The sequence below is a fragment of the Rhinoraja longicauda genome, chromosome 10 (assembly GCF_053455715.1).
Source record: "Rhinoraja longicauda isolate Sanriku21f chromosome 10, sRhiLon1.1, whole genome shotgun sequence".
Classification (NCBI taxonomy): domain Eukaryota; kingdom Metazoa; phylum Chordata; class Chondrichthyes; order Rajiformes; family Arhynchobatidae; genus Rhinoraja; species Rhinoraja longicauda.
The window spans coordinates 42,823,134-42,843,809 of NC_135962.1; the positions used below are offsets into that span (position 1 = coordinate 42,823,134).

At 41.1% G+C, this 20,676-nt stretch overlaps 1 protein-coding gene across 1 annotated transcript in view; it reads left to right on the top strand.

Moving 5' to 3' along the window:
• The window catches only part of prkcha (protein kinase C, eta, a), a 185,910-nt gene that overhangs the window by 82,806 nt on the left and 82,428 nt on the right, over window positions 1–20,676 (top strand). The gene's annotated exons all lie outside the window — the stretch shown is intronic.

The window sequence follows — 20,676 nt, forward strand, 5'->3', positions numbered from 1 at the left end:
CCCCCCACTTCCCAAAAGATCAAATATATTTTCAACCCCAGATTTTGTGTATTTGGCTATTAACTGGCTGTCCTACTCCAATGATGTCTTAGATCTTGTGCATATTTGAATATTGATATCTATGCACAGGACAAGCATAAGCCCTCAATGCATTGTGTGGTTGAAGTGCCACCAAAGCCACAGAAGAATTTCTAAAATAGTTAACCTGTGTTTCATGCTGCACGATAGACTTGGTCTTTCCTTCTCTTCACATCCATACATTATTGTTTCCAGTAAGTGAATGATTTGTCATACTCCAATGCTACTTGACTATTCTTTTATCTACTGTCGTCTACTTGAAGGAAGTTTTGGATCTACCCTTTATTGGAAACAGAAAAGGAAATGTGGAAATTGAAGAGAGGTTTTTTAAATTGAGATGTGTTTAATGCTGTGACTCAAGCAGAATAAGACAATATTGTCCCTCCAGTCACTCTTTCAGTTAAGCAGTCTAGATGTAATATTTGCAATGATAAATGCCAAAAATTACTATGAGAATGGAGCAGAGTGGCAAAAGAGGAATTTTTCAAGTAACAAGCAACAGTAAGTTTAAGTGGATTTATTGGTTTATTCGGCTTTAAAATGGTTGAGACGTTTTTGAAGTAGTCAGGACTATATGCCCATAAATCTGATTCAAGCTGATGTAAGTTCCCACGTGTATTAAAATAATTCATATAATTATCAATTAATTACAATAGCATTGGATTCCCATTTTGAACAGCATATTTGCCTCCAGATAAAGGTGAAGATATAGGCAGCCAGATGTCATTGTATCAATGTCACAGATAAACAAAACAAATGCTGTTTGATCATCTCATCCTGCTTACTGCAGCCATGATCATATTGAATGGTGGTGCTGGCTCAATAGACAATAGGTGCAGGAGTAGGCCATTCGGCCCTTCGAGCCAGCCAGCTCGAAGGGCCGAATGGCCTACTCCTGCACTTATTTTCTATGTTTCTATGTTCTGTTTCTATTCAACTCTTTAATAATCAGTCAGCTTATTGAAGTACCAGCATATTAATTAACATGAAAAAGTTAAGGTTGGTGAATTAAATGAGGTAACTGTAGTGAAACCGCATCAAATACATTTTCTTTGCAATTTCATACGAATGATGCAATAAAAATAATTAAATATAATATCTGATCACCGAAGTACCCAGCAAGAGTAACTTTACAGTTTAGTGACACAGATTGTGAAGCTTCTTCAGCAGATTTGGCATCAGGACTTTCATAAAATATGATGTGTTACTCTGGGAGCTGTGCAAACCAGTGCCTAATTTCAACCAGGTCGCTGAGTGGACTCTGCCAATCCGCCAAAGCAATAAAACTGACCAAAGATGTCCAGGAATTGGGTGCACTATCTGGTCTTTATTTGATACAAACTGACCCTGCTACACAGGGCCAATTAGGGAGATGGAGATAAACAAATTGTAGACATTATGAGTTCACCTTTAAACAATTTTTGGAATAATTTGATGGCGAATGAGCTGGTAACCAATATTTAAGTAAATACCGTTAATTATATTTGGTTAATTAGCATTATAATTACAACACTTGGCCCTGTCCTTTGCAGATGGTTCTCTCCTTTGAAATAAATTTACACAGTGTTTCAGTGCCAGGACCATCCCAGCCAGGTTGAGCAGGCAGATTGTACATCGCAAGTGTGGGAGCATTGCAGTAAGGCTGACGTCCATTGGGCTCTGAAGAAGACAATAAGCAAAACCATTGCAAAACTGGAACTGTCTTTGTGTGGGAGTCCAAAACGTTCTGATTTTTTCAGAGGGAGCTGCATGCAGTGGCATTTCCCAACAAATTCCACCCATTGCTTTAATCATCTTTCATTAAATAGTACATGTATTTTTAGCAGGGCTGATGCAGAGTCTTGACCCAAAGTTCACTGTTCCTTTACCACATTGATGTTGTCTGACCCACTACATTCTGCAAGCAGCTTGTTTATTGATTCATTATGTATCCCCCAAAATGTATCACCTCACACATCTCAGCATTGAATTCTAGCCATCATTTTTCTGCCCATCTTTCTAACTGAGCTGTGTCATTCTGTTCCCAAAGACTACCCTCCTTGTATCAATAACAGCTCCAATGTTTGTGTTACTGTGAACCTACAAACCACACATCATACATTCACATCCTCATCACTGATGAATGTAACTAACATTGACCCCTGAATAAACTACGTTCTCACTGGCCCCAGACTCCCTGACTATGCCTGCCCTCCCACATACTCCCATCACAACTAGCTTATGGTAGTGCAATACCTATTCCCATGTTTAGCCCTCCAAAGCCATTTGGTGTTGCCAATATAATGGCTAATTGGCTGGTCTCGAATTTTTGATCAGAGCCGCTCTTCCCTTGACTAATGAGTAAGATGAAAAGTTACGGTTCCTATATTGAGGTGAAATTCATGGTATCGTGGTGCTGTCTTTAGTACTTCCTGAAATTAGAGTAACTTTCACTTAACCCCATCATCACAAAACACAAACTGAACAATCTTAAACTGCACTGTAAGTAAAAACTATTTTTGCTTCATTGCAAACGAATTGCCTTGGAAACACAAGGTCATAAGGAATATGAGTGGAATTAGGCCATTTGGTCCATCAAGTATACTCTGCCATTCAATCATGGCTGATCTATCTCTCCCTCCTAACCCCATTCTCCTGCCTTCTCCCCATAACCTCTGACACCTGTACTAATCAAGGAACTACCTATACCTTAAAAATATCCACTGACGGCCTCCACAGCCGTCTGTGGCAAAGAATTCCACAGATTCACCACCCTCTGACTAAAGAAATTTCTCCTCTTCTCCTTCCTAAAAGAACGTCCTTTAATTCTGAGGCTATGACCTCTCGTCCTAGACTCTCCTACTAGTGGAAACACCCTCTCCACATCCACTCCATCCAAGTCTTTCACTATTCTTTATGTTTCAATTAGGTCCCCCCTCATTTTTCTAAACTTCAGCGAGTACAGGCCCAGTGCCGACAAACGCTCATCATAGGTTAACCTACTCATTCCTGGAAACGAATGGCTTTGTTTTAAAACAGAAGTATAATTGATCAAGCAATCTTACCAAACCAATTTCCAACAGGTTATTTTCCAAACGATCACTCCATTGTCTCATTATAGTCTGTGTGCAGTTAGTAAATTTCCTATGGCATTGCACATGACTGTAAGAGTTAAAATTGTGATTACTGGATGTGGTGCTGGTGCAATTATGGTTCTCGTAATCCAGAGCTGCGGGCTTACATGACAATCAAGGAATTTACATTCAGTCAATTATCTGGAATTTGGAAGACAACTACTAGTTTCAGTAATGATGGCTTCAAAAACCATTGAGTCCCAAGCTCCCAAAACAAAAGGAACATCATTTTGTTTTGCCTATTTAGAACTTGTTTTTAGGAACATAGGATTTCCAAGATGTAAAAATACAGGTATTGATCCATTTATTCCAGTCATCCTGCTGGTTGTTATAATGATAACCTGAATCTGAATCTGAATTACCTTTATTGTCATTCAAAATGAATTGAACGAAAATCATTTGCCATGCAGCCACAACAGTACAGAGTAAAAGACACAAGACACACAATTTTAACACAAACACCCATCACAGTGACTCCTCCAGACACCCCTTCACTGTGATGGAAGGCTTCTCTCTTCCCCCATGCTTCTCCCACGGACAAATAGTTTGACTTCTGCCGAGGCGACCGAGGCAAAGTTTTGCACCTCGTAGAACCATTCCTCCCAGTACCAGAGACTCGGGTTTAATCCTGATCTCATTTCACCATTTTGATGCACTATTTGACAATATATTAGCTAGATGAGTGAGCCAATTTACAATTCTTGCTTTGCAGTGTTCATTTACATGATACCAGACCAATTCAACATTAAATGTGAAGACTACATGTACTTTTTAGAAATAAGTTACATATGTTAGAATTAGCACTAAACAAAAACTGAAAAAGAACCAGGATCTAACTTGGAGAGGTTAGTCACCATTGTATCAGCTGAGCAAAATGGAGGCTAATCTAGATCAAGCTATACGCTAGTTAGAAGGAAGGTGGTGGCATGGTTATCTGCATGCTTCTGCTGTGGCCATTATTACTTTTACTGATCTAAGGTTTTTTTTGTATATAAATGATGGAGTAAAATTTGTAATAAACCTCAGCTTTTTACAGTGAAAGTTGATCAGCATTGTCATACTGAGCTGACCTGATTGAGTCTTCTGAATCATCAATCCATTTTAAGCATCATCTGTCCAGTTCAGTTTATTCCTGATGTAAAGCTAAGCTCTTGCTTTTCATGTTTCTGGTGTTGCTATCACTTCTTCAACTATTGTTCAATTTTAGACTTGATCTGACAATAAAGTATTATCGCATCGTATTGTGCACCTGCTTTGCATGTAAGTTGCAGTAAATACGTTCGTGGAAGTGAATTCTCATTTAAAGGGTGCATTGGTGAATTATCCCATGCTGTGAATGAGCATGCATATCCTCATAATTGACTTCAGTAATTAAGATGCGTTGATTGGATTAGAATTGATTGAAATAATTTAACTCAAGATATATTTTATACTCTAGAGAGATTTATTAAAATTAATTAAATACATATGTTCCTTCACAAATTGCACCACAGTGGCACAGCGTTAGAGCTGCTGCTTTACAGTACCAGAGACCCGGGTTTGACCTGACTACAGGTGGTGTCTGCACAGAGTTGGAGGTTCTCCCTGTAGGTTTTCTCCAGTGGTTCCGGTTTCCTCTCGCATCCCGAAGATGTGCGGGTTTGTAGGTTAATTGGCTTTTGTAAAATTGTCCCTATTTGTGTAGAGGATTTGTGTAGTGTATGGGTGATCACTGATTGGTGCCGACTAGGTGTGCTGAAGGGCCTGTTTCCACACTGTATCTCTGAACTAAATTATTTCTGGTCTCTATCCCAGTGATTGTGCACAAAATTCCACAGAGGCTGAAGTACCATACTCCAGATCCCACTATCTACTGATTCCACCGTGTGACAGTCTTATTCTGTGGCGATTGAATTCTTGAACACTTAAATGCAAGAATCGGAAACCCAGCAATTTTGGGTTACAGAAGATTCATTGGTTTGTTGCTTTGAGTGGTTGTTCCATTTTTAAGGTGTTGAGCTGTTGACAAGATCTATAAATCCCATGGCACATTGAATGAAAGTACCAAAAGAGATGCTTCGTAGGCGTTCCAATGCAGGCGTTCTAATGCAGAGTAACATTTTTCTGCTTTATAGACAATAGACAATAGACAATAGGTGCAGGAGTAGGCCATTCGGCCCTTCGAGCCAGCACCACCATTCAATGTGATCATGGCTGATCATTCTCAATCAGTACCCCGTTCCTGCCTTCTCTCCATACCCCCTGCCTCCGCTATCCTTAAGAGCTCTATCTTGTTCTCTCTTGAATGCATTCAGAGACTTGGCCTCCACTGCCTTCTGAGGCAGTGAATTCCACAGATTTACAACTCTCTGACTGAAAACGTTTTTCCTCGTCTCCGTTCTAAATGGCCTACCCCTTATTCTTAAACTGTGGCCCCTGGTTCTGGACTCCCCCAACATTGGGAACATGTTTCCTGCCTCTAACGTGTCCAACCCCTTAATAATCTTATATGTTTCGATAAGATCCCCTCTCATCCTTCTAAATTCCAGTGTATACAAGCCTAGCCTCTCCAGCTTTGGTCAAAGGAAAGGGGGTAAGTCAGCAGATGTCACTTGAGCTGCTGGCTGTCTGTTATTTTCCTACACAGGCTGTCTGTTAAGCTCATTTAACAGGTGAGTGAGCCCCAGGAAAATGAATTGCTTTTCTTTAGGCTGATGCTGACACTGACAAGATTTTGCCTCCAAGTCATTTTAATTACATGTCACCTGCTGGCTGCCATTAAACGGGAAGTAAGCCTTTCTCTGGGATTCTGGGCCTTTAATTTGAATTTTTACAGTGAATTGCAAAATAGGCTTGTAAATGATACAATTTGAGGATTGCAGCTTTTTCTCATCTCTGCAGGCACTGATTGTCAATCTGCTAAGCAAGAAAACACACACTGACTTTTCACACAGCTTTGGAGACATTGTTCCACTGATTACTATAGGTGCTTTTGAGTTCTCTACATAATCCTTGTTTCCATTTTGAACTGGGTGGATATCTTAATATCCCAACAAAGCGTAATGCTATACATGCATTCAACTCTACGATCTGAAGCACAATGCAGCAAAGGGTTTAAATCCAATACAGTAAACAGCCACTTAACAAGGCAATGTTTGTTTAATCATTGCTCGAGTTCCACTCTAATGAATGAATCTTAAATTTAATCCATTTGACAATCATCCCGGTGTTGTAATGTGAGCCTGCCATTTTTATATCCTTTTATAATTTAAATGTTGGAATTTTCCATGTACTTTACCTTGCTACTCAATAGGCACCAGAAGTAACTGAGACGTTGCATCTCCTCACATATATATCTGGGCAAAAAAGGAATCCATAATATTAAAAATATATATATTATTGTTTGGCATGAAGGATTCCTAGGCCTTACACCGCTCACTCCTGTGGGCTGGCTTTCTCCAGGTATAAGCCTTCAAAATGTAACCAAGGGATAGTTCCACAGTAACTTTCATTTAAAAATAACCAGAATACCATCTTCAAAACACGAGATTAACAATCTCAATCTGTGTTGGTTTATCTAATGATGTATTGTTGTCTTTTATGCCCTTGAAGGTTTGTCTAATTGTTATCCTGTGGTTTTGAAAATTGAATAATTAAGGGTAAGGGTTAATGAATATGTATCGGGCTACATCCACAACCCTCTGTAATTTCTTGTCGTCATGGGTGGAGATTTTTCCCAAATCTTGCCCTTTTTGGTCCTCCTTCGTTATCTTTCTAACCTGATCGGTGATTTAAACAATGTCAGCTGCCCTAATGAGGAAATAATCCAAGCAAGCATTGTTTATTTTTCTCCTCCTTGTAAACGTCAAACAAAGGTTTTAGGTTTAATGTGTAAAAAGGAACTGCAGATGCTGGTATATACCGAAGATAGACACAAAGTACTGGAGTAACTCAGCTGGTCAGGCAGCATCTCTGGAGAAAAAGGATGGAAAAAAGAAAAAGGATCTTTTTTATCCAGAGATGCTGACTGATCAGCTGAGTTACTCTAGCACTTTGTGTCTATTTTCGTTCTAGGTTTATTTTTGTCACATGTACTGAGGGTACATTGAAAAGTTTTGATTTGCCTACTATCCAATCAAATCAGATAATACCATATAAATCCAATCTGGCCAAAGTCAAGTACAACAGGTAGAGCAAAGGAAAAGATACATAAGGAAAAGATACAGAAAAGATACAGAATATAGTCCTCAGATTTTTTCCAGAGACACAGTCCAATGTCCACAATGAGGTAGAGGTGAATTGGACCGTACCCTAGGTTATGGAAGGATCTGTAAGAAGCCTGACAACAGAGGGGAAGAACTGTTTAAGAGTATGGTGGTTCATGCTTTGAAGCTTCTGTATCTGCTGCCTGACGGGAGTGGGGAGAAGAAAGAATGACTGAGGTGGGATAAGTCTTTGATTATGTTGGTGGCTTTTCTGAGGCAGCATGAAGTAGGGCATTAATAGTGGGGCATCTGGTCTGTGTGATGGCCTAGGCTACATCCACAATTCTCCGCCATTTCTTGTGGTCTTGGACAGAGCTGTTCCCAAAGCAAGCTGTGATGCATCACAACAGTAGGCTTTCTATTGTGCATGTGTAGAAGTTTGTAAGAGTCATCAGGGACATGTCGAATCTCCTCCTCAGTCTGCTGAGGAGGTAGAGGCAGTGGTGTATCCTCTTGGTTGTCCCATTAATATGGTTGGTCTATGGTAGATTGTTGGTAATATTTACACCAAGGAACTTGAAGCTCATAACCATTTCCATCTCGGCACCATTGATGCTAATTGGAACATATACTCTACCATGCTTCCTGAAGTCGATAACTAGCACCTTCCTCTTGCAGACAATGAGGGAGAGATTGTTGTCCTGACACCATGTTACTAAATTCACTATCTCTTTTGTGTACTCCGTCTCATCATTATTCCTTTTCCGGCCCACCATAGTGGTGCCATCTGCAAACATATAGATGGAGTTAGAGCTGAATTTGGCCATGCAGTCATGAGTGTGTAGGGAGCAGAGTAAGGGACTGAGAATTTATCATTATAGAGCACAGGTGTTGAGATTTATTGAGGAGGATATGTTGTCACCTATCCTCGCTGATCAAATGTATAGGTTTCACATGGTACATGAAACCCTTTTAGCGCATCAACTGGAACAGAATTTTCAGAATTGATCCAAGTGGTTGCTAAGAGTTTGCAAAGAAATGGTAGAGTAAAGGAGCAAGGACACAAAACCTCAGGTCTCACTTTGTTACATGCTCATCAATTCCCCTGTTGAATGAGTGGTTGTTAGCATTGTATTTAAAAGGGCAACTGAAGTGCGAACGATGACATTATCTGAATGAAAGATCTCAATATAGGATTTGCAGCATGTGAAGATTCACACTGATGGTGCGTAGGCTTTTTATTTTGATATCGTTCTGGTGGTTCCAATATTAATAAGGAGCTCCAGCTTTACTCCAGGTAGTTTTCCTGGTGCTGTCGGTGGCCAAATATTTGTAAGGTATTGGCAGACCAATCGCACTTTAATGCTGTAGACAGTTGTACCTGAAGAACTGCAGCAGTTCAAGAAGGTAGCGCACCGCCCCGCCATCTTCTCAAGGATAGTTAGGGATGTCTATTAAGTATTGGTGCAGTCTGCGAAGCTTGCATCCCTTGAATGAACAAAAACAAATGTATTAGCTATACTAATCCTCCGAGAGGGATCCTTAGTAATTTGACTAAATGTGGTTGATCCACGTTGAGCAAAAATCAAACAGCCGGAGGAACTCAGTGGGTTAGGCAGCATCTGTGGTACACATTGCTATCCCACGTGTTAGTTTAAGGTTCCCTCTTACTCAGCTGTGGAGTTCATTTCTCTTCGGTTTCCCATTACTGAGGACTTAATGGGGATTGGCTTGGTTACATATGTTTGGTTCTTTCAAGAAACTGAAAATGTTGAACGTTTAGCCAAGAGTTGAAGTTTTATTTGCAGATCGTACAAGAATGAGGAGAAATCCATTGTTTGTGAATGCCTTTTCTTCCATGAAAGCTGATTAGCAAAAAATCTTTTCATTTTCACCACTAAGCAAGAATCCTCTCAACAAAATGTACAAATTATGCATACAAATATTTAGGGAATGAATGCAATAACTCTGTAAATTGGAGATCTTATTCATCATGCGTTAGGCTTTTGTCATGGTCTTTATGAATTAGACAGGATATTGCACTGGAGCAATAGACAATAGACAATAGGTGCAGGAGGAGGCCATTTGGCCCTTCGAGCCAGCACCGCCATTCAATGTGATCATGGCTGATCATTCTCAATCAGTGCCCCGTTCCTGCCTTCTCTCCATACTCCCTGACTCCGCTATCTTTAAGAGCACTATCTAGCTCTCTCTTGAATGCATTCAGAGAATTGGCCTCCACTGCCTTCTGAGGCAGAGAATTCCACAGATTCACAACTCTCTGACTGAAAAAGTTTTTCCTCATCTCAGTTCTAAATGGCCTACCCCTTATTCTTAAACTGTGGCCCCTTGTTCTGGACTCCCCCAATATTGGGAACATGTTTCCTGCTCTAACGTGTCCAACCCCTTAATAATCTTATATGTTTTGATAAGATCCCAGGATCAGGGGAGTTGGGAGATGTGTTTAAACAGGAGAGAGGGAATCAGTTGGCCATTTTCTTTTCATTATTTATTCTTCTGCTGAATCTGTGCTGCCAATTACTCCTCCAGCCCTGCTGTAAATGATGCTTAAAATCAGGATACTTAACCCAGTGTTGAAAAGAAAATGTGTTTACAGGGTGAAAGATTCCAAAGATTCTGTCAACAAAGTCACACATTTTGGGAAGTGGGGCATGTGCTATTGTCTTTTGTGGGCTCCCACCAATAATTCTCTAAGAGTAACATCAATCAATCTATAAGCCTCTTCTCTAACAAGAACATAATAAACGTTCATGTGCTCTCTTATTCCAAGAACCGAAGAATGTTGTATTTTTCAAAATGCAAAGTGTAATTTGGACTTTCTTTGTGTGCATTGTTAAGGTAAATCAGGCTCTTCACCTTTCTAAAATGTTGTGGATGGAATGAATGTCTAGAGTGATGATATGATGATAATCAAGTGGATTGCTTTGTGTAGGGAGGAACTGCAGATGCTCGTTTAAACTGAAGATAGACACAAAATACTGGAGTAACTCAGTGGAACAGATAACATCTCTGGAGAAAAGAAATGGGTGATGCTTTGGGTTGAGACCCTTCTTCAGCCTTCTTCAGGTCACTTTGTCCTGGATGGTGTTAAGCGAATGAGAGTTGTTGGGTGCTAGAATACAATAGAATACTTTCCATATGCAGTTTAGTGGAGAGTATTCCATTATACCTCTCACTTGTGCTAGGTAGAGTATCTACATGATACCCACTGCCTTTGACCTGCCTTTGTAACTATTGTGTTTATATAGCTGATCCATTTAAGTTTCTGCTCAGTGATGCCCACCAAACTATTGATGATGTTGACATTTGTGATGGAACACTGTTGAACATAACAGTGGATGGGTGGATTGCCATGTGCTGCAGATGGTAATAGGTTACCAATCTTATGATTCAAATGTTACTCCCATGTGTGGATGATGTCTGCACCCAGGCATGGACTGCTTCATTTGCTGAAAATATGCAAATGATATTGAACATATGTCATCATCACCAAGCATCCCCACTTTTCTCCTTATGATGGAAGGAACTCCTGGACTAACCTGACCTCCCGGTTGCCAAACACTTTAATTCCCCTGACACTGACCTTTCTGTCCTAGGCCTCCTCCGTTGTCAGTGGGACTAAACACAAATTGGAGGAACAGCATTTCATATTTCGCTTGGACAGCTTACAACCCCGTGGTACGAATATTGATTGCTCTAATTTCAAGTAACCCTTGCATTCCCTCTCTCTCCATCCCTCCTCCACCCAAGTCACACCAGCTTCTCGTTCTCACCTAGCAAACAGCTAACAACGGCCTTTATCATCGTTACTTTTTTGCATGTCTTTCGTTCATTTGTTTTATATCTCTACATCAACGTTTATATCTTTCATTTCCCTTTCCCATGACCCTCAGTCTGAAGAAGGGTCTTGATCCGAAACGTCACCCATTCCTTCTCTTCAGAGATGCTGGCTGGCCCACTGAGTTACTCCAGCATTTTTGTGTCTCGGTCAGTACTGATACAGCCTGAAGATGCTGGAGTTAGGACTGCCCTGGTGACATCCCACAATGTTGCCCTTCCACTGTGATCATTGACTTCCAATAATCACAGCCACCTTTTGAGATATCTTTCCTTTGATGGCGACTGAGTTCAATTTTCCCTGGGCACCTTGATGTAACACTTAGTCAACTGCTGGCTTGATGTCAAAGCCACTCACTCTCATCTCACCTGTTGAATTCAGCTCTTTGTTCCATGCTTGGACCCAGGCCATGATGGAGTCTGCAGCCGAATGCTCTCCAAACCCAAACTGAGTATTGGTGAGAAGGTCATTGATGAATAAGTGCTGCTTGTTGGCATTTTTGACAACAGGTTCCATCACTTTGCACTTGTTTGGAGGTTGACTGATATGGTAGTAACTAGCTGGATCGAACGTCCATGTTTTTGTTAGAAAAATTGAACTCTCATAATGTCAAGTCAAGTCAAGTCAAGTCAATTTTATTTGTATAGCACATTTAAAAACAACCCACGTTGACCAAAGTGCTGTACATCTGATTAGGTACTAAGGAAAAAAAATGAAACATACAGTAGCACGCAAACAGTTCACAGCGCCTCCTCAATGAGCCTCAAACGCTAGGGAGTAGAAATAGGTTTTGAGCCTGGACTTAAAGGAGTCGATGGAGGGGGCAGTTCTGATGGGGAGAGGGATGCTGTTCCACAGTCTAGGAGCTGCAACCGCAAAAGCGTGGTCACCCCTGAGCTTAAGCCTAGACCGCGGGATAGTGAGTAGCCCCAAGTCGGCCGACCTGAGGGACCTGGAGTTAGAGAGGTGGGTTAGAAGATTTTTGATGTAGGGGGGGGGAATGTCCATTTAGGGCCTTATACGTGAATAGGAGGAGCTTGAAGTTGATTCTGTACCATACAGGGAGCCAGTGGAGAGAGGCCAGAATCGGGGTGATGTGGTCCCTTTTACGGGTACCAGTCAGGAGTCTCGCTGCGGCGTTTTGGACCAGAACGGGAGTAAGATTCATTTAATGGAATCGTTAAATTTTTGGGAGAAAATTTATTTTGAAACCAAATTATCAGCAGATGGCAAAGAGTAATCAGGAAAATACAATGGCTATTTCAGTGAAGGAGTAATATTTAAATATCAAAACAAATGCAGTGTTGTATTTGTAAATTCTTTGCAGTTTTGGTTTGCAAGTGTGATGCATCAGTAAATAACTGTTGCAGTGCAATTGTGGTGTGTCTGTATCAGAATTGGTCGCTATACATTAATGAGCACACAGGATGCCTCTGGTTTTGTAAATTCAGTTTACTTTACATTAGTATGTGCTGCACAAACCAAGAAAAGAAGTCTCCATGAAAATGCTCACCCTCAAACATTGTTGAACCCAACTGTGAATGTAAGAAATAAGACTGAATTATTTCTAAGTCTTCAATTCAAAGGACACGTCAGATCACTCTACTTGTTTTTTTTTGCAAAGGATCAACTTTCAGAGAAACCATTGCGCAGCTAATTTGATGCACTCCATGTGATAGTCCACCAGCTGAGAAATGGACCAGAACATTTTGATTGCACATACTTAAATCCTATACTACCTGGCCAAGTGGTAGTATCATATTGGCACAGGAATTTATTCAACAATTTAAAAGCTGCCTCAGATAAGTAGGTAACTGTAACCTGCTAAATTACTACTCTTCAGTTTTCATTTAATTATCAGTTAACTGAAGGACTGGGTGATTAATAGAGTCATTAAACAATGTCACTTCACCAAAATGAGACACAAAGTGCTGGAGTAAGTCAGCGGATCAGGAAGCATCTCTGGAGAACATGGATAGGTGACATTTCGGGTCAGGACCCTTCTTCAGATTGATCATGGGGTGGGGGGGGGGGAGGAAAAGAAAGCTGGAAGAGAGGTGGGGTGAGACTGTCTGGGAAGTGATAGGTGGATTCAGGTGAGAGGGGCTCATAATTGGCAGATGCTTGGACAAAGGCCAGAGATTCAAGGACAATTGTGAGATAAGAAGATAAGGATAGAAGAGGCACAAAAGTGAACCAGAGGAAAGAATCTAGGAGGAAGCGGAAAGGGATATTTGGGTGCGTATCCTGGTGGGGGTCAGGGAAGAGAGGGTAAAAAACGGGACAGTGGTGTTTATAGCTTGGTTAATGAAATTGGAGAATTTAGTTTTCAAACTATTGGGTTGTCAGCTACCCAAACAGAATATGAGCTGCTGTTCCTCCAGTTTGCACATGCCCTCACTCTGGCAATGGAGAAGGTTCAGGACAGAGTGTTCGGGGTATGGAAATGGGAAGGGAAGTTGCAAGCTAGTGGAACAGCACCTTGTATTCTAATTGGGTAGCTGACAACCTAACGTTATGAACAATGAATTCTCCAATTTTACGTAAGTAACTAACAAGTATCTACCCCATTTTGCCCCCCTCCCCCTGCTTTTTTCCCCCTCTCCTCTCTGCGCCCCATGTAGTTGTACGGATATTTTACCATTTCCCCTTCCCCCCACCACCACTTCCATCCTCTTCCACATATAGTCCTTGCTCTGGCATCACATTTTGCACTTCATCAATCATTACGTCATGCTTTTTTGTCTTTTCATCTCTGGCCTTTGTCCAACCATTTGCCAATTAGCCACCCACCCCCTCACCTATATCCACCTATTATTTGCCAGACTTTGTCCTACCCCCCCCCCCATCCCATTCCCCCCCCCCCCCCTCCCCATCTCTTCCTGTTTTCTCCCACTTATTACAATCATTCTGTAGAAGGGTCCTCACCTGAAGTGTCACCTATCCATGTCCTCAAGACATGCTGCCTGGCCCGCAGAGTTACTCCAGCACTTTGAGTCATCTTTTTTTTGTAAATCAGCATCTGAGAACTAAGAGGGACCTGACATATCACACCGCCAGGCACTAAGAGGGACCTGGCAAGGAGCCACTGAGAACTAAGAGCAACCTGGCAGAGGGGCCTCCAAGAACCAAGAGGGACCCGGTGGCGTGGCCACATGCAGCAGCAGGCCTAGTTCACCACTGTGAGAAGCTAAGACTGTACTGAGAACCTTTGAAACTTGTTGGCGACAGAAACACGGCTACTCTTTGCGTACTACCTAGATGAAGTCTGTTGTATGATTTTACCGGATTGTATGCAAAAACAAAGAATTGCACTGTACATAGGTACATGTGTCAATAAAGTATCATTGAATCATTATATCTTTCCCTCACCAAAGGTATGTTTGGTAATCCTAAATTTCTTCCAGAATATTTCAGCTCCAGATCTTATCACAGGCTTGACAAAGACATGACACATGGGCTGAGCGCAAGAGCAGATTTAAGAGAATTTTTTCTTGAGATCATAAGAGTACTTGACCAAATGGTGTGTAAACAAAACCTGAAGAATCTGAGGTCAGTAGAAATCAAATACCAGGTGGTTATCGGGAGGCCAATTATCCCAGGTCTTTAGTTTAGTTTTGAGATACAGTGCAGAAACTGGCCCACCGAGTCCACATCGACCAGCAATCCCCACGCATTAACACTACCCTGCATACACTAGGAACAATTCTTTTTACACTTATACCAAGTATACAAACCCAAGCCAATTAACCTACAAACTTGTACATCTTTGAAGTGTGGGAGGAAACCGAAGATCTCGGAGAAAACCCACGCAGGTCATGGAGAGAACGTACAAACTCCGTACAGACAGCACCCGTAGTCGGGATCGAACCCGGGTCTCTGGTGCTGCAAGCACTGTAAGGCAGCAACTCTACCGCTGCGCCACCGTGCCATCCAAGCCACTTGTGGTTGTGTCTTCAACCCAGCCACTTACAATTGCTTTACTATTGAGCTTTTTTCACAAATGGGCAGTTTGCTAACAGTGATCAACTGTATATTCACAACTCCTGTAATAATGAAGTAGTTATGTCAGCTTGTGATAGGATCTCTATGACATAAAGATTTGATCTGGCATCCAACAGGCATCTTTTGCTCCACCTGAATGTATGGCAGTATCCATCGTGAACAAAAGAGAACCTATCAATTCCTGTGATCTTCATTTCACTGCTGTTATCAAGATGCCAGGAATCAACATGATGGATGGGAGTCAGCACTGACCTAGAAATTTACCGGAGAAAAAAAAGTTGTTATTAGCTGCGCTACTTGTAATGGATGCAAGACAAGGGCAGAGGCTGTGCTAATCCAGGTGAGTTTGTGCATTGCATTACAACTTTGCCTGGAGCACTGTCTATGGTGGAAGGGCTTTGTGAAGTTCCAAGCTTCTGCCCTAACAAAGCGTGGAATTTCACAAACACCCCTCCACCATAGACAGTGCTCCAGGCAACATTGTAATGTGATGCACGTAACTTGCCTGGATTGGCCCAGATGAATCAATGCTCAAGGGACTCAGCACCAACACTATTCATTACCATTCCGGTGCTCTTTACATTTGAGCTAGTACCCTTACTATTAGCACTGTGTAACTAGTATGTGTACCCTGCAGCAATTTACTTCTCTCTTGTTAAAACTGACAGAATTCTTGTGAAGATACTTTCATTCCCAATTCCACTTCATTTTACATATCCTCCTGACAATCCTACCCATCCTCGCATTCCTTCCTTATCCCTGAGTCAATAAGCCCTTGTGAAACCACCATCACTCAAATGGCTATAGCTAAGGTGTCAGGTCCACAAATGTGGTCTTGCTATTGTTTCCCACAGCACAAAACCAAGTTTATTCAACAAATGCATATTTAGTAACTAATGGAAATGGAAAAACAACCCAATATCTCAAATGTGGATCAGCATCTGCCTTGTAAATTGTGACATAAATGAAGAGGCAACCATGACATGTTTCCATTTTACAAATCAGATGCTGTGCAACTTGCAAACCATAGCATTCCCAAGATTTTCTGGCAGTGAATAAAAGTATAGGCCTTGCAAATTTGAATGAAGATCTTTCTCAGAAACTTGTTTGGGAATTAAAACAAACTGCTGGAGAAACTCAGTGGGTCACCTGAGGAGGGAAATGGACAGACAACGTTTCAGATCAGGATTCTTCTTCAGATTGATGTTGGGTCCTGTAAGGATGATGTAGCCAAGCAATACAACACTCGGAATATACCTTTGCTGGTGTCTAGGAAACAAACCTAATTATGAATCTTCTACAAATCCTGCATGTGGAGACATGACAATTATCAACTGCTCACACAGTGAGTGGTAATGAGGCCAGGGATATAGCTTCAGACTGGCCTCGGGGCTACACTTTGGGGTGGGCTGTGTTCATTTCACGATTTAGACTTTTACTTTAGACTTTAGAAATACAGCGTGGAAGCATGCCCTTCGGCCCTCAATTTACTATTTTTTACCAAAGCCAATTAACCTACAAACCTGTATGTCCAGAGTGTGCGAGGAAACCAGAGCACCCAGAGAAAACCCATTCTGTCACAGGGAGGATGTACAAACTCTGTACATGTTCGAGATGTACTACGGCAGGTCGAGAGGCAAATCATCCTCACATTCTCAAGGAGAATGATCAGTTACTGTTAAATGGTGAGGCAGTGTTCACATGCACTTCTTTCCCTTCCAATCCATAAGCACCTGATTCAGGGGATCGGCATGTTGCTTTTAAATCAGTAAGGTGAGAGGGGAAAGAGGGGCAAATATTTCACATGGAGGGTGGACATATGGAATGAGCTGCCAGAGGAGGTGGTAGAGGCAGATACTATAAGAATATTTAAAAGACATTTGGGCAGGTACATGGACAACTTGTATAAATGGGGCAACTTGGTCAGCATTGGCAAGTTGTGCTGAAGGGCCTGATTACACATTTCTGATTCTATGACTCTATAACTATGATATTTATTTGCAGTGTTCAAGGATTGAACTATGAGGAAAGACTGGAAAAACTAGATCCATTAGTTGCCAGAGGGGATTGTTGAGTGAAATCTTGAAGGTGCTGAAGAATGATATACAGACAGAACTAATAGATGCACAGCACTAATTCAAAGCTGGAGAACAAGGGAGAAAAACTAAAAATGGTTGAAAACCAACTTAAGTCCCATTAAAATTGCAAAGTTGTGATCAATGCTTAAAATAGTTTCCAAATACACAAGCATTTTTAGCATCCATTTGGATGAGATGTTGTGGAACTATGTTCTGGCCAAATGATCTGAGATAAGAAAATCTCAACCTCACTTGTATTAATCTTGTAAGAGTCCCCGTCCCTATTGCACCCTGTTTTAAATATGCTTTGCTGCTCTATTATGCAGAACAAGTGGTGGAGATGGTTCTTTTATCCACCTAATGGCTTATTTCTATATATTGAGGTTTGCAGGCACACGCACACATATTGTAATTGTTACCAAACTGAAGGCAATTTGAAACTAGGTGTGGCTACTTTTTATCACTGAAACCACGGCTGATCTATTCATAAACTGCTGCCTTTCTCATTAATTTCTGTATTTTGCATTTCAACCTTGATATTTGGATGACTTAGTTTAGTTTAGCTTAGCTTAGTTTAGTTTAGTTTATAGATACAGCATGGAAATAGGCCTTTCAGCACCGAATCCATGCCGACCAGCGGTCCCCGTAAATTAGCGCTATCCTACACACTAGGGACAATGTACAATTTTTAACAAAGCCAATCAACCTACAAACCTGTACGTCTTTGGAGTGTGGGAGGGAACCAGAGCACCTGGGGAAAACCGACGCGGTCATGAGGAGAATGTACAAACTCCGTGCAGACAGCATCCATAATCAGGATCGAAGCTGGGTCTCTGGTGCTGTAAGACAGCAACTCTACCACTGTGCCACCGTGCCGCCCTTCAAAAAGAGCATGACCACCCAGTAGGGAGGTGATTCTGGGGTGCTTGTGTGCTAAACCTGTGCTTAAACAGGCCATAATTTGCCAGTGTAGTGTGGATTATCTATGTGAAGTGGAAAACATTCTGGAGTATGTTTGTTTTATTGGTCCTGGATTTCAGCATTTGCTTTCATGGTCATGGTTATGTAGATAATTTTCTCCTGCGTTCTGACATTCAGGATTAGTGTTATATTAGTTCACTTTATGTTATTGCTTCTCTGAGCAGCACTTTATTTAACAGGAATAATCCAGTTCTTATGTATTTAGCACATTTTATAGTCAGTTGATCAAATGATAATTTTTTTAGTAAAGGTTATGCCGCAAGTAGGAAATTGGGAAGCTTCTCGCAGAGTTCCATTTAATGGAATGCAGGAAGCCTTGCTTCTATTGCACTTCTTTTATTAACAATTTTTTATAGAATATGGGTTATTTATAGGTAACATGGTGTAGCATCAAAAAAACTTTGCAACATTTACTGTGAGTTTTTAATCTCAGTTGATAATGTGTCAATCCACCTTTATTTTTAAAATTGTGTTATCAGCTCACAGATGTGGAACAGCAAAGGCAGATGGGGAAAATAATTGGAGCAAATCATAAAATATGAAAGGGCAAATTTTCCCAACGTGATCATGCTTTTGAATTCTGAGAAAGTAGATCATTTTTGTTGAGTGTCCACTTATTCCCTTCAGAAATTTGTCAGTACACCTTAACAAAGTCTTCATAATTTCATACAGTTCACACATGACTACAGATTTATGTCATGACATTTTTTCCCCCAGTTCATTTCTTGTGGTGGATCACATCTGAAATTCTTGGTTTTCACATAAATTGACGGAATTTGGAAAGTGATGTTTAAATATCAATTCAAATTTCTTGATTTCGAGCAAAGGAATGGGGTTTAATTTGTTCAGTCCTTGTGATGAATACTTTTATTCAGAGCTGTATTTCTGTTATTTTTCTTTGAGATTTCAGGGTTTGTCAAGTTTATACTGCTCTTCAGCTTTTCCTTGCTGTGTAGTTGGCAGGGCTGATGGCAATGCCACCGGGTGATGTTAAAATTCTTCCACTAATTTTAGTGGATCGATTCAACAGCCAGCTTGAATGCTGGGATAGCCCCGTTGTCATGGCAATTGCTTCCTTTAACATTCTATCCATTCAAAGAAATGCTGAGATGCACCAGCAAACTCAAAGCCAAATTTTCTATTCCCTTTGATGCTCCCATTTCTTCTGTACAAAACAGGACTTAGGCTGCTGTCTCAATGATTCAATTATACTTTATTTTCACAAACACCTAGGTACAGTGAAATGCTTTATTTTGCATACAACTCGGTAAAATCATAGAGCAGTCCTCACCTACGCAGTTCACAAGAGGCGCCACGTTCCTGGCGCCGACAAAGTTACAACTAGTAAATTTCCACAAGTCGGAGAGTCTAGGACCAGAGGCCATAGTCTCAGAATAAAAGGACATACCTTTAGAAAGATGAGAAGGAATTTCTTCAGTCAAAGGGTGGTGAATCTGTGGAATTCATTGCCGGCTGTGGAGGCCGTCAATTAATATTTTTAAGGTGGAGATTGACAGATTCTTGATTAGTATGGGTGTCAGGGTTTATGGGGAGAAGGCAGGAGAATGGGATGAGAGGGAAAGATAGATCAGCCATGATTGAATGGCGGAGTAGACTTGATAGGCTGAATGGCCTAATTCTGCTCCTCAAATCTTTGAATTTATGAATTTATGAACAGAAGGTCGCCGAACTAGAGAGTCGGGGGGCTGTAGGAACTATATTGGTAAATATTCTTTAAGCCAGCAAAGATCAAGGCCATTTTTAAACAAAATTTCCTTACATAATACTTTTCTAATTAGTGAGAGCTTGGAGACTAGGAAAACTATGTGCACATTACTATGGGTTCGCAAACTTTTTTTTTTGGGGTAAATATATTTCCATGAAGACTGAAATCCTCCCAAGCATCCGAAACTTGGAACTTTCTTCCCCAGCATTTGAAATACTGCTCATTGATCATTAATTAAGATCGCCTGAGCCATGCTTTATAAAGGGTACTCTATTACAATCAGAGAAATGAATAAGGTGTAATTTTGTATATACCTGAGGAAGAATGCTCAATGCTGATCAAGAGGTGGTATCATTGGTATCCCAGGCCAGAATTTATTGCTCATCCCTAATTGCCCTTGAGTGGTGGTAAGACCATAGGCATAGGAGCAGAATTAAGCCATTCAGTCCATCAAGTCTACTCTGCCATTCAATCGTGGCTGATCAATTTTTCCCTCTCAATGACATTCTGCTGCCTTCTCCCCATAACCATTGACGCCCCTCCTAATCACGAACCTATGAATTTCCATCTTAAAAATACCCAAATACCCGCCACAGCGGTCTGTGGCAAAGAATTCCACAGAATCGCCACCCTCTGCCTAAAGAAATTCCCC